At 48.1% G+C, this 13,371-nt stretch overlaps 1 long non-coding RNA gene across 1 annotated transcript; it reads left to right on the forward strand.

Moving 5' to 3' along the window:
• Nucleotides 1–2,313, forward strand: LOC107969279 (uncharacterized). The gene is made up of 3 exons (XR_001711009.4): nt 1–207; nt 1,083–1,151; nt 1,388–2,313. It is a non-coding gene; the product is annotated as an uncharacterized LOC107969279 (long non-coding RNA).
• The last annotated feature ends 11,058 nt before the right edge of the window (nt 2,314–13,371 follow it).

Raw genomic sequence — 13,371 nt, forward strand, 5'->3', positions numbered from 1 at the left:
TCCAAGCGATCTTATTATTAGAACTTAATAGAAACGCACATTCTCAGGTCCTCCCCCAGACCTCCTGAATCCAAACTCTTTTAACACACTGTCCTGATGCACACTTAAGTTTGAAAATCACGGTCCTAGAATCAGCCTCTGGGTAACTTGGGAAGAAGTGAGCAGGAAGCGGTGAAATAGAGGGTGGGCCGGCTGCAGGGGATGAGGGTAGGTGTGCTGGAGGGGGTGAGGATGGGCCGGCTGGAGGAGTTGAGGGTGGGCGTGCTGGAGGGGGTGAGGGTGGGTGTGTTGGAGGGGGTGAGGGTGGGTGTGCTGGAGGGGGTGAGGGTGGGCCGGCTGGAGGGGGTGAGGGTGGGTGTGCTGGAGGGGGTGAGGGTGGGTGTGCTGGAGGGGGTGAGGGTGGGTGTGCTGGAGGGGGTGAGGATGGGCCGGCTGGAGGGGTTGAGGGTGGGCGTGCTGGAGGGGGTGAGGGTGGGTGTGTTGGAGGGGGTGAGGGTGGGTGTGCTGGAGGGGGTGAGGGTGGGCCGGCTGGAGGGGGTGAGGGTGGGTGTGCTGGAGGGGGTGAGGGTGGGTGTGCTGGAGGGGGTGAGGGTGGGTGTGCTGGAGGGGGTGAGGATGGGCCGGCTGGAGGGGTTGAGGGTGGGCGTGCTGGAGGGGGTGAGGGTGGGTGTGCTGGAGGGGGTGAGGGTGGGTGTGCTGGAGGGGGTGAGGATGGGCCGGCTGGAGGGGTTGAGGGTGGGCGTGCTGGAGGGGATGAGGGTGGGTGTGCTGGAGGGGGTGAGGGTGGGTGGGCTGGAGGGGGTGAGGGTGGGCGTGCTGGAGGGGGTGAGGGTGGGCGTGCTGGAGGGGGTGAGGGTGGGTGTGCTGGAGGGGGTGAGGGTGGGCCGGCTGGAGGGGGTGAGGGTGGGTGTGCTGGAGGGGATGAGGGTGGGTGTGCTGGAGCGGGTGAGGGTGGGTGTGCTGGAGGGGATGAGGGTGGGTGTGCTGGAGGGGGTGAGGGTGGGTGGGCTGGAGGGGGTGAGGGTGGGTGGGCTGAGGAAGGGCTGCTGAGTGAAGGTCACAGTGCAAGAACAATTCCACAGCGCTTGTCCCAATCAGGGAACCTTTAAGGAACAAGATATCGGATGGCAATTTTGTATTTTCCTTTTTAGGTAAGACATATCCAATGCTGTCAGCTGGATAGAGGGAAAGTGGGGGGGGGGCTACTAGGGGACCCGCAACTTAGGGGCAAGGTCTTGGACCAGGAGCAGAAACACAGGGGCTGGCTGAGTGCTGCAGGGAGCCCTCAGCCAACCTGTGTCCCCACTCTGGCTGCTTGTCTCTGCCTGTTGAGATTTCACCAAACTACCACTGTGTTAATGGACTAAAATCTTGCAACCCTCTCTAGATGACCCAGGAAAATGGATGCTCAGAAATCAAAAAGAAGCTTGAGACTGCATGGAAAAATCACTAGTGAATTAAAATCTTATTTCTGTTTTTTTCAATCCTGTCTGTATCCTAAGAAAAAGCTGGTGCCGGAATGAATGCGTATGTTTTTGTTGTTGTTGTTTTGACACTGACAAAAATTCCTTTTGCAGATGGCTACTGAGGCTTCAAAGGGGCAATGTATCATGCAAATAATTTTTTTCAGCTATGACGTGTACAGTTCAGTTTGATTTATTTTTGATGTCACAAACAAAATGGAAAGTTAGCGCTTTAAAAATGAGCATGGCTGGCTGAATAAATAAATAATATGCTCTTGGCCAGAATCTGCCAGTGCCTCCTTAATTGTCCATTGATTCTTTAATTCTCTGCACTTTAACATCTACGGCAATTAAGAGGCCACAGAGCATGGAGATGTCTTTTGTTAAACAAATTAAGGAAACTGGGTTTTAGAAGGTCTAGTTCTTCCTCGGGCTTTGACCTAGCATTTAAAGGCGGGAAGCGAAGTTGCCCAATGAAAGCCAGTTGCCCTCCGTGGTTTCTTCTGGAGCACGACTGTACTCTCACCTTGTTTTTCCAGCCATGAATATTTATAGCGTGTCCTCAGGCCACGCACATATAGAACATGGTGTGACTCAGAGAGCAACGGAGACCCTGAGCGTCCCTCCTGTCAATTACTGGGAGGTATGGAGGTGGCCTGGTGTGGCTTCCCTCCAGAAGATGCTGGTTCCCATGTTTTAGATCCTGGCAGACCAGCCCCAGGATACCCAGCAAGGGTCCTGGGAAGTCTCCTCCATTTCTTGCAGGGAGAGAAACACTCTGGAATCTTTGTTTCTTTTCTTTCTTTTTTCCTTTCCTTCCTTCCCTCCCTTCCCTTCTGCTTCCGCTTCCCCTTCCTTCCTCCCTCCTTCCCTCTCTCTTTTTCTGTTTCTTTCCTTTCTTTTTCTTTTTTCTTTCTTCTTTTTTTTTTTTTTTTTTGACAGAGTCTCGCTCTGTTGCCCAGGCTGGAGTGCAGTGGTGTGATCTCAGCTCACTGCAACCTCCGCCTCCCGGTTTCAAGCAATTCTCCTGCCTCAGCCTCCCAAGTAGCTTGGATTACAGGTGTGTGCCACCATGTCCGGCTAATTTTTGTATTTTTAGTAGAGATGGGGTTTCACCATGTTGGCCAGGCTGGTCTTAAACTACTAACCTCAAGTGATCCCCCCACCTTGGCCTCCCAAAGTGCTGCGATTACAGGTGTGAGCCACTGGGCCTGGACTGGAATCTTTCTTTTATCCCCATTTCCAGCTGGATCAGAGTCACCAGCCATTCTTAGTGCCCCCAACAGAGGCTTCCAATACCATCCAGAAAGGCTCCCAGAACCCCATGGCCACCAGAGCCTCCTGGCTCACCAACCCCCGACTTCCAGTCTTCTAAACTGCAGAAAGTCTGCGTTCTCTCCCCACCTCCACCCCTTGCCTTTCCCCTAACACTGCACTCTGAGGCTCCCTCCTCCAGGAAGAATTTCTGAACCCTCACCCTGGCCTCCCACCAGGTGTGGAATGGCGGCCCCTCAGTTCCCATGGCCTGCTGTGATTCAGCTGCTGGTACTGTGGGCCCCTCCAGAGCAGGGCGTAGTTTTTTATTATGTAACCCCAGCATATAAAACAGGACCCAGAACATCATCTGCTCTCAAAAATATTTTGTCAAATGAATAAACAAGTAAGTCCATTTCCCCCAAGCAAATGCTATAGATAGAGGTGCATTTAACAGAGGGTGAGATGCCCAAAGGGAATTCCATGACTGCATCCTTGTCTTGTGTGTTCCAGCATCTCAGGCCCCTTTGAAAGGGCCTTCCTTATATTCCTTCTAAGCACCCCACTTTGGGGTCAGGTAAGGTCTGATGAGGTTAGATAAGAAAATGAGTGCAGAATACCCAGTGAGCAGCTCACACCAGTGGCAGGGAACCTCCTCTGCACCTCGTGACTCGTGGAAGGTTGTGGACAGGTGGTGCCATCTTAGCCTCTGGTGGATGCAGACTAGGCCTGTCAGGATACTTGTGAGTGATATGAAGAAAAAGCCGGATCCTGCCAGGCTTTAGACCCTTGAACCTTAGATCTCTGACCACATCAATGTGTCACTAAGGCTGAAACCTCCCAACCTGCAAAAGCAAATGTACATGCCTGGACAGTTCTGGGTTGGCTGTGCCAGTTAAGAGCTGTGTGATCTTCGAGAAGTTACTCCACTTCTCTGGGCCTCAGTTTGCTCCTCTATAAACTAGGGTCAATAATAGTGCCGCCTCAAAAGGTGATTGTAGGACTTAAACATGAAGCCCTGGCATCCGGGTTGCACTCAATCTATATTTTATTATTTATGTCCCTTAGCTGCGGCCTGAAGACAACAAGATCTGCTGAATGCTTCTCTGTAGAAATCTCAAGCAGGCCAGCTTTGTCTGCTTCTATGCGTTCTTCCAGAGTCGCGGCTACCCCATCTCTCTAGGTCCATAGGGGTCCGTCATTTCCCCCACGCTGGAGACCCAGTTGCCAGTCCTCCCTCCACTTTCCCCTGGAACTGCCATGGGATGCTCCTTGGCTGTAATTATGGCCCCAGGGTGCAGCTGCCATCAGAACACCTGCTGCCCAGGCCCTGCTCTCAGGGTGCGAAGCTGGGATCCCCTGTTCAGGCACAAAGACCTCAGCTGGCTGCCTTAGGGACCCCTCACCTGCCTCTCCGCTCTGAGTCCTCATTTCTCTCTCCATCAGCATCATTACATTAGAATTCTCGCCCTTCCACTTATCAAATCAGCATCGTGCCTGTCTGTCTCCGCCACTGTCAACAACGCAGCTTCTTGTGTCTCTTGCAACCGGGCGTCTGGGCCGCCCCTCTCTCTCTGGCAATTATGATTCCTTCCCCAGCTCACATCGAAAGTCTTTGTTCTTCTCCCTGAACGTTCAAGTTAATTTCCACTGACTGTTTATTCAGCCTTTGTACTGGCTGGCTTGCTACTCGCTCAGGAAAGGCAGGCCTTTGAGGCAGAGTGGGAAGGCAGAGCAACAGTTTGGGACAGGAAGGAAAGACACTTCAGAGAGTGAGGGGGCGAGGCAGGAGTCCTGAGGGCCCCGGAACGTGGGCGTGGGGAGGGGAGGAGGGAACCCAAGAGGGGTAGCCTGCCAATTCCCAGGTTCTGCTTTTCGGGTTAGCATCTTGGGGTATTTCTTCCCCGTGTAAGCGTGCGTGCAGATGCACGTGGCTACGAAGGCGCGTAGAGTCACAAACCTACAGATGCGGGAGGCAGAAAAAAATAGCTCTTGGCAGTTGCAGCTATCTCTCTGTGGGCCTTCTGTTCTGCCGAGCATCTGAGAGTTTGGGAGGAGGTTCTGGGCCAGCAGAATTGCGCTGCTCTGAAAAGGGAAGAATTTGGGGGCAGAGAAGAACCTGATCCCACAGGGAGGAACAAAGAGGAGAGTGGGGACTGGAAGGGGAGATGGGGAGGGAGGGAAGGCTGGGGTGGCGTGGCCGCAGGGGAGGAAGTCCCGGCCAGGGCGGCCTGAGGAATACCACGCGCCCTTTTAAGGTGTTTGCCCTGTGGTGCCGATTCGGTTTCGGGTAGCAGCCTTGTATTTGAGGTGCTTGGAGATGGGGCTGGGGGTGAGGTGGGGTCGGGCCAGGAAACGAGGAGGGAAAGGAAGAGATGTCTCATTTATGAATGCTTAACCAGAGTGGAGATAAAGCCACAGCCAGGAGACCCAGGGCTGAGCAGAATTTGGGGGAGGCTGGAAGTCTAGAAACTCAGCTCTCTGGAATTTGGAGAAATTTTGGAGATAGTTTTGGACTGTGGAAATAGAAATGGGCGGTCTAATCAATGCTACCCACCTTATGGGGCCAGGAGACCCCAGCTGACATCTGGGATTCTCTATATAAACACAGCCCTCCAGTATTTTCATAATCTAAAAATGCATACAAGCAATTATATGTAACACACAACATAAGACATTTATAAATCTATGAAATCATATGAAAATATAAATGAGAAAATCAAATATATTTAATATAAATACACGTATAAATATACGTTTTAGTATGTAATCATATATATACATAAAATGTAGAATACATAATCATATTTTTAATATATGTAATATAAATAATATCTTGGGACACAAAATAAAGTCACGTCTTTTACTTTCCCCATTCTGACCGCCTCTAACTTGTATTTGAAGTGTATAGGCCATTTACATTTTTTAACTTTATTGATGTATAATTAGAATAAAATAAACTGTACGTCTTTAAAGTATGCAACTTTAAAAGTTGTTTTTTTTTTTTTTTGAGACAGAGTCTCACTGTGTCACCTAGGGTGGAGTGCAGTGGCGCAATCTCGGCTCACTGTGACTTCTGCCTCCCGGGTTCAAGTGATTCTGCTGCCTCAGCCTCCAGAGTAGCTGGGATTACAGGTGCCCGCCACCATGCCCGGCTAATGTTTTGTATTTTTAGTAGAGATGGGGTTTCACCATGTTGGCTAGGCTGGTCTTGAACTCCTGACCTCAAGTTATCCACCTGCCTTGGCCTCCCAAAATGCTGGAATTACGGGTGTGAGACACCACGCCCGGCCATACAACTTTATAAGTTTTGACCTATGTACACATCCGTGAACTCATCACCACAATCAAGATAATGAACATATCCATCACCCCCCAAGTTTACTTTTTTCTAGGTAGTCCTTTCTGCCCCTCCCTCCCATCCCCCCCAGACAACCAACAATCTGCTTTACATCACTGGAGATTCGTTTGCATTTTCTGGAATTTTAAATAAATGGAATCAGGCGTATGATTCTACTTGGCTTCTTTCACCCGGCATCACTTTTTGAGACTTATTCATTTGCTTTGCGTATCAATAGTTCTTTCCTTTTTACTGCTGAGTTCCACTGAATGGTTGTACCACACTTTGTTAATCCAGCCACCTGCTGAAGGACATTTGGGTTTAACATTTAAATGAAAATGCCTCCCACATCCCATATCATGAATTGTAAGAAGTTCCTCTCTTTTCCTGAGTTTCTCCTCATTTCTGGAGTGCTCCAAGAGCTGCAGAGTTAATTTCTCCCTGGGCCAGTAAGTTCAGGACCTGCTGCCAGCACAGGTAAGCTGCTCAGTCTCCTGCTCTGGGCCAGGCTCCTCACTGCTCTGCCCCATCGGCCCCTCACAGGGCAGCGTGGGCATAGGAGGCAGGCTCACACCGTGCCTCAGGGAGCTGGTCAGGAGCCCAGGCAAGCCCTGCTCTCAGCTCGCTCCAAGCAGATACAGCTGTGCCTCTCCACTCGGTCAGGGCACATTCTGGGCCTCCCCAGGGGTACACACGTGCACACATGGCCACACTCCCCTGGAAGCGAGCACTGCAAAGTCTCAGCCTCTGCTGGGGCCGCACAAGCCTCCCAGCTGTTTCAAGGAGGCTCTTCTCACTGCAGTCTCCCATGTTTCCATCCCCGCCTCCTGACTAGTCTCTCCCTCTCCTTCAATCCCCTTCATCCACACTGGCCCTTTGCTGTTCCTCAAGCACACAGGTGTACTCCTGCCCCAGCACTTTTGCACGTGCCCTTCCCTCTGCCCAGAATGCTTTTCCCTCAGGTGAGTACTCCTTCACTTCCTTCAGGCCTTTACTCAAAAGTCGCCTTCTCCAGGAAGCCTGCTGTGGCCACCTTATACCTAAAATTTCAGCTGGGCACGGTGGCTCATGCCTGTAATTCCAGTGCTTTGGGAGGCTGAGGTGAGTGGATCACTTGAGCCCAGGACTTCAAGACCAGCCTGGGCAACATAGCAAGACCCCTGTCTCTCCAAAAAAAAAAAAATTAGCTGGGCATGGTGGTTGAGTCGGGAGGATCGCTTGAGCCCCAGAGATCGAGGCTGCAGTGAGCTATGATCACACCACTGCACTCCAGCCTGGGCGACGGAGTGAAACCCTGACTCTAAAATTACATTACATAAAGTAAAATTTCACCCCACCACCCTTTAATTTTCCCTTTCCCAGGCTGACTTTTCTCTTTGGCAGGAGTCACCATTGCACGGCATAGTTTACTTCTCTCTTGTTTATCATTGTCTCCCCCATTGGACTGTAAGCTGAGGGCAGTAAGTAGTCTGCTTTGTTCATCACAATTCCCCACCCCTAGAGGGCCTGGCACATAGTAGGTGCTTAAATACTTGTCAAAAGAATGAGTGGATAAATGGACATTTGTTTCACGTTCATTCTATTGGAAAAGAGAGTCCCCATCCCTCCAGGATGAATAGCCAAGGGTGATTTCAATCTGAACAGGATGTGTAATTTCCATACTGAGAGATGGGCACATTTAGCTCACTTAGTAAGTCCTGATGCAACCTGATCCTGTGCTGACACCGAATCACACGGCTGTCAGAGTCTCCCCAGGCCTTAAGGAACAGCACCTCTAGTTGTTTGCAAACTTAAAAAAAAAAGGTACAGTGGATCTCCTCTTTTTTTCCTCAAAGAAATCTTTCTGGACTTTCATTATACAAAACATATAACATTGATGTTTTGTTAGCATGAAACTACATGCACACATTTATAGTATTTACTTATTAAATAAGGACATCGAGATTGATGAAAATACAAAGTTGACTACGTGCAATGTGATACATCGGATTGGATCCTGGAACAGAAAAACGACATCAGTGGAAAAACAAGTGAAATCTGAATAAAATCTAGAGTTCACTTCAAAGTGACATACCGCTGTTGGTTTCTTAGTTTTGATAAATGGTAATGGATGTGGGTAATATTAGGAAAAAGTGAAAGTGGGGGAGGGGTATTTAGGAACTGTTGGTGCTATCTTTACAAGTTTTCTGTGAATATAAAATTATTCCCAAAAAGAAAGTTTATTATTTATTTATTTATTTATTTTGAGACAGAGTCCCACTGTGTCGCCCAGGCTGGAGTGCAGTGGCATAATCTTGGCTCACTGCAACCTCCGCCTCCCGGATTCAAGTGATTCTCTTGCCTCAGCCTCCGAAGTAGCTGGGATTATATATGTGTGTCACCACGCCCGGCTAATTTTTTTGTATTTTTAGTAGAGACGGTGTTTCACCATGTTGGCCAGGCTGGTCTTGAACTCCTGACCTCAGGTGATCTACCCACTTCAGCCTCCCAAAAGTGCTGGGATTATAGGTGTGAGCTACCTTGCCTGGCCTAAAGAGAAAGTGTATTTAACAAATGTATATTGCATCCCTGGAGGTTTAGTGGTTAGGATGTGGTGCCTCTCTCACCGGTGCAGCCCAAGTTTGTTTCCTGGTCAGGGGAAAAAAAAATATTTCTTATTGCATTAGTAAATAGATTTAACAAACAAAAAATACAAATTTGAAATTACGGTTATGGATGACCATTAGCATCTTCCACAACATATAAATTATTGCCATGTTTTGCTTTGGTGATACAATATTGAAAAAATCTTGACTCTCCCAGCTAAGCAGTCCAAAATGGCAACAGATTTTGACAGCTGCTCGCCTTGCGGTCGTAGGATATGCTCCAATTAAACTGAGAAGGCGAGAGAGGCTCATTTCGAGTTCTCTAGAAGAATGGGGAAAGCAGATAGTCCACATGAGTGCAGCGCTGGTCTGCAAGGGGTTATCATTTTGAACAAAGCACATTAGAATATGCACGTTGTTGCCTCTAGTTTTAAAATAGTTTTAAATATTTTTGAAAGATGATTAGATTAAACATTTGCAGACCCTGTGAAGCATCGCTAGGACTTTGGCAAACACAATCTGAAAACCACTGGTCTCATCCTCAGTTCCCATTTTACAGATAAGAAAACTGGGGCCTGGAGGCCAGGTGCAGTGGCTCACGCCTGTAATCCCAGCACTTTGGGAGGCCGAGGTGGGGGGGGTGTGGATTGCTTGAGGTCAGGAGTTCGAGACCAGCCTGACCAAAATGATAAAACCCCATCTCTACTAAAAATACAAAAATTAGCCGGGCATGGTGGCGCATGCCTGTGATCCCAGCTACTCGGGAGGCTGAGGCAAGAGAATTGCTTGAACTCAGGAGGCACAGGTTGCAGTGAGCCGAGATCATGCCACTGCACTCCAGCCTGGGTAACAGAGCAAGACTCTGTCTCAAAAAAAAAAAAAAAAAAAGAAAAGAAAAGAAAGAAAGAAAGAAAACTGGGGCCTGGAGAGGATAAAGGACTGAGTGTTCGCAAGTAGAGGATAAGCCCATGGTGGTCATATTTCCACCATGAGATTCATTCCTATGGATGGATTTCACTGGCTATTTTTCCTAAATGCTCGGATAGAAAGCCATTGCATGCTTCATTCTATCTGTTCTCTTGAGGGTCATTTAGTTAGCACCATTTTTTTTTCCTTCCATAAGCAGAGAGTGGCTTCCTGTGGCTCAACATCCTCACTGGTGCTTGGTACTGTCAGAATGGAAGGAGGAAGTTTCCCTTTCTACTCTAGAAACCTTGATGGTCCCAGGACCTGGGTTCTTGCCCTGAGTCTGCTCTCGCTCACTTCTTGACCTTGAGTGACTTTGACTGTCCTTATTTGTGACATGAGGAGGTAGGCGTAGCTCAGAGGTTCATAATTTGAGTGTTTTTGTTTGTTTTTGTTTTTGTATTTTTTTTTGAGACGGAGTTTTGGTCTCGTCATTCTGGCTGGAGTGCAATGGTGCAATCTTGGCTCACTGCAACCTCCATCTCCTGGGTTCAAGTGATTCTCCTGCCTCAGTCCCCCAAGTAGCTGGGATTACAGGCGTGTGCCACCGTGCCTAGCTAATTTTTGTATTTTTAATAGAGACTGGGTTTCACCATGTTGGTGAGGCTGGTCTTGTACTCCTGACCTCAGGTGATCCACCTGCCTCAGCCTCCAAAAGTGCTGGGATTACAGGTGTGAGCCACTGCACCTGGCCCTTTGAATGTTTTTTTTTTTTTAATTACAATTTCACAAACCTCCTCCATAATAGCAGATGTAGTTGTAGTATTTGCTGATTGAGAAAATACCTGATCCTAGGTGACTCTGAATTCAGTAATAATTTACATTATTAATTTGTATTTCATTAAACACTGTAACATGTAAGACATTTTGAAATGGCTGTGCATGTATCTGTGATCAGCATATTTATTCAGTTTATCCACAATGCTTTTTACACATATGGACTCATACTCCATACCCCATGTTTATTCACACCCCCCCCCATCTCCCCACCCCACAGTCACAACCCAGGGTTGGAAAATATTGGACTAGAGAATGTCAGTGAAGGGGGAAGGGAGCATAGTGGTTTCAGAAAGCCCTGGATTTGAATCCTGCTTCTGCCACTTGCTAGCTAATGACCTCGGGCGAGTTACTTGCTTCCTGAACCCTAGTTTTCTCTTACGTGGGCACACATGCACCAGGCACTGTTCGAAGTGTCTTCTATATATTAATGTTGTATGCTTAGAACAGCTCCTGGCACCTAAGTGTTCTTTAAATGTTAGCTCTTTTTGTTATTTCAGTTAATCCTCCCAACCATCTTAATAACAGAGTTACCATTCATTTATGTATTTTATTTATTTATTTATTGAGACAGAGTCTGTCTCTGTCACCCAGGCTGCAGTTCAGTGGCACAAACATGGCTCACCACAACCGCAACCTCCTAGGTTCAAGCAATCCTCCCACTTTAGCTTTCAGAGTAGCTGGGACCACAGGCATGCGCCATTACACCTGGCTAATTTTTAAATTTTTTGTAGAGATGGAGTCTCGCTATGTTGCCCAGGCTGGTCTTGAACTTCTGGGCTCAAGAGATCCTCCTGTTTTGGCCTCCCAACAAGCAGGTGCTGGGATTATAGGCATGAGCCACTGTGCCCAGCTCATTCATTTATTTATTCAATAGATATCTATTAAACATAAACATGTTCCAGGCATTGATTAGGCACTGGGGATATATCAGTGAACAAAACAATAAAAAACTACTGCCTTTATGGAGCACACCATTATCCCAATTTTACACTGAAGGAGGCTGAAGCCCAGGGAGGCTAAGTGCCTTTTCCAAGTCCACACAGTGAGTATAGAGAAAAAGCATTCGGGTTGCTTTGTCTGATGACACACAAAATTCTCCCACACTGTCTGGGAACTGTTCCTGCCCACACCCAGTTCATCGAATGCTTCCTGCAGCAGCTGCTCTGGGTTCGTGACCCTGCTCCTGACCCTTGAGCCACACGGGGAACTTGGATTCCATTCCTTGTACTTGGGACCAGAGAAAGTACAAAGTCAGTTCGTGGAAACTGTAAGAGGCAAAACTTGGGAGCTGGTGGCTGCCATGTTTTCTTCCATATGGAGAATGATAATCTGGAGCAAGAGGGAAGAATGGAGCTAAGGACCAGAGAAAGGCAGAGATGCATAAGAGAGAGGCATTTGTAGCCATTTTGAGACCCAGCCCCATGCCTCTCCTTGAGCTCCTGGAGACACCCAATATCCTTATAACAAGCTTCCCTTTTTTGCTTAAACTTGCAACCAAAGGAATCCTAGTTAATACCGTGGGATATGGCAAGTACCTAGCGAGTGACTGCTGTAAGATTCTTTGAGCTCTTGCCACACCCTAGACTTGCTGTTTTGGCTTCTGGAGCTGAGAGTGTCCTGCTCTTAGATAACTTTGCAATAGATTCACTACTTCAGAGCATGTGGCTGCAACCTAACTCTTAATAAATCAGACAGCAGCTTTCTGCATGGAAAAGAGCTTCTGCCATACATCATTTTTGTTTTCCTCTTGGGGAGAACAGCTATGCTACAGCAATAACCTGCCACGTATACATCTCAAAGCCCTATTTATATAGCCATATGGATAAATATATATAAATAGGAATCGGGAATAATAGATTAAAGGATCTGCTCATCCATAGAAGACTTATGGGGCTTTCAGGACCTAATGGTGGCCTGATTCAGTAAGAAAAATGGGTCTCTAGTAGGATGTGGCCAATAATTAGATGAGTCCATAACGTGACAGATGCTCACCTGGGAGATAGAGAGGTCGGGGGACCTTGTGAGGGGCCAGGGACTCCAACAGAATAAGCTGTAAGCGGGAACAGGAAGGGAACGGATGTGCAAAGTCATGAATGCTGAGCTGTCTTCCTAGCTCAGCTCCTGTTCTGTGTGACCTTGAGCAGGTCACTTGCCTTCTCTGAGCCTTAGTTCCTCATCTATAAATGAGGAATGTGGACGTGCTGACCTACAAGATTCTTTTTTTTTTTTTTTTTTGAGATTGAGTCTCACTCTGTGTCCCAGGCTGCAGTGCAATGGCTCACTGCAGCCTCAACCTCCTGGGCTCAGGTGATCCTCCCACCTAAGCCTCCTGAGTAACTGGGACTACAGGCATGTGCCACCATGCCTGTCTAATTTTTGCATTTTTTTTTTCAGTAGAGACAGGGCTTTGCCATGTTACTCAGGCTAGTTTTGAACTCCTGGGCTCAAGCGATCTGCCTGCCTCATCCTCCCAAAGTGTTGGGATTATAGGCGTGAGCCACTGCGCCCAGCTGGTTCTTTTCTTCTCTGACATTAAAATGACTCTGAGGCCTATGATCATGGTCCTCTGGGTGGGGAAGGTTGGGAAGATCTCATTTGAGTTTAGCTTATCCCTAGGCCTTGACCAATCGCTGATGCTCCTTAAGGGTCTCCTACATCTTGGAGGCATATGCAGAAGGAACCTGAAGTTACAAGATCAGAGGTCCTGGGGCAGTTTAAATAACAATAATAACAACTGCTACGACTACTTCTCCCATTATTCGGCACAACTGCAGCTGGGTGATTTAGGTTCATGATCTGCAGCTAACATTTATTGCGGACTTACTCTGGGCCAGGCACCATTCCTTACGCTTTATGTATATTATTCTGCTTCACCCTCCCAACAACCCCAGGAGGTAGGTACTGTAGCTTCTACAGGAGGTAGGAGCAGAAGCACAGAAGCCTAGTGTGTGTCCCAGGCCACACAACCGGTAAGTGAGATTGT

The sequence above is a fragment of the Pan troglodytes genome, chromosome 19 (genome assembly GCF_028858775.2).
Source record: "Pan troglodytes isolate AG18354 chromosome 19, NHGRI_mPanTro3-v2.0_pri, whole genome shotgun sequence".
Lineage (NCBI taxonomy): Eukaryota > Metazoa > Chordata > Mammalia > Primates > Hominidae > Pan > Pan troglodytes.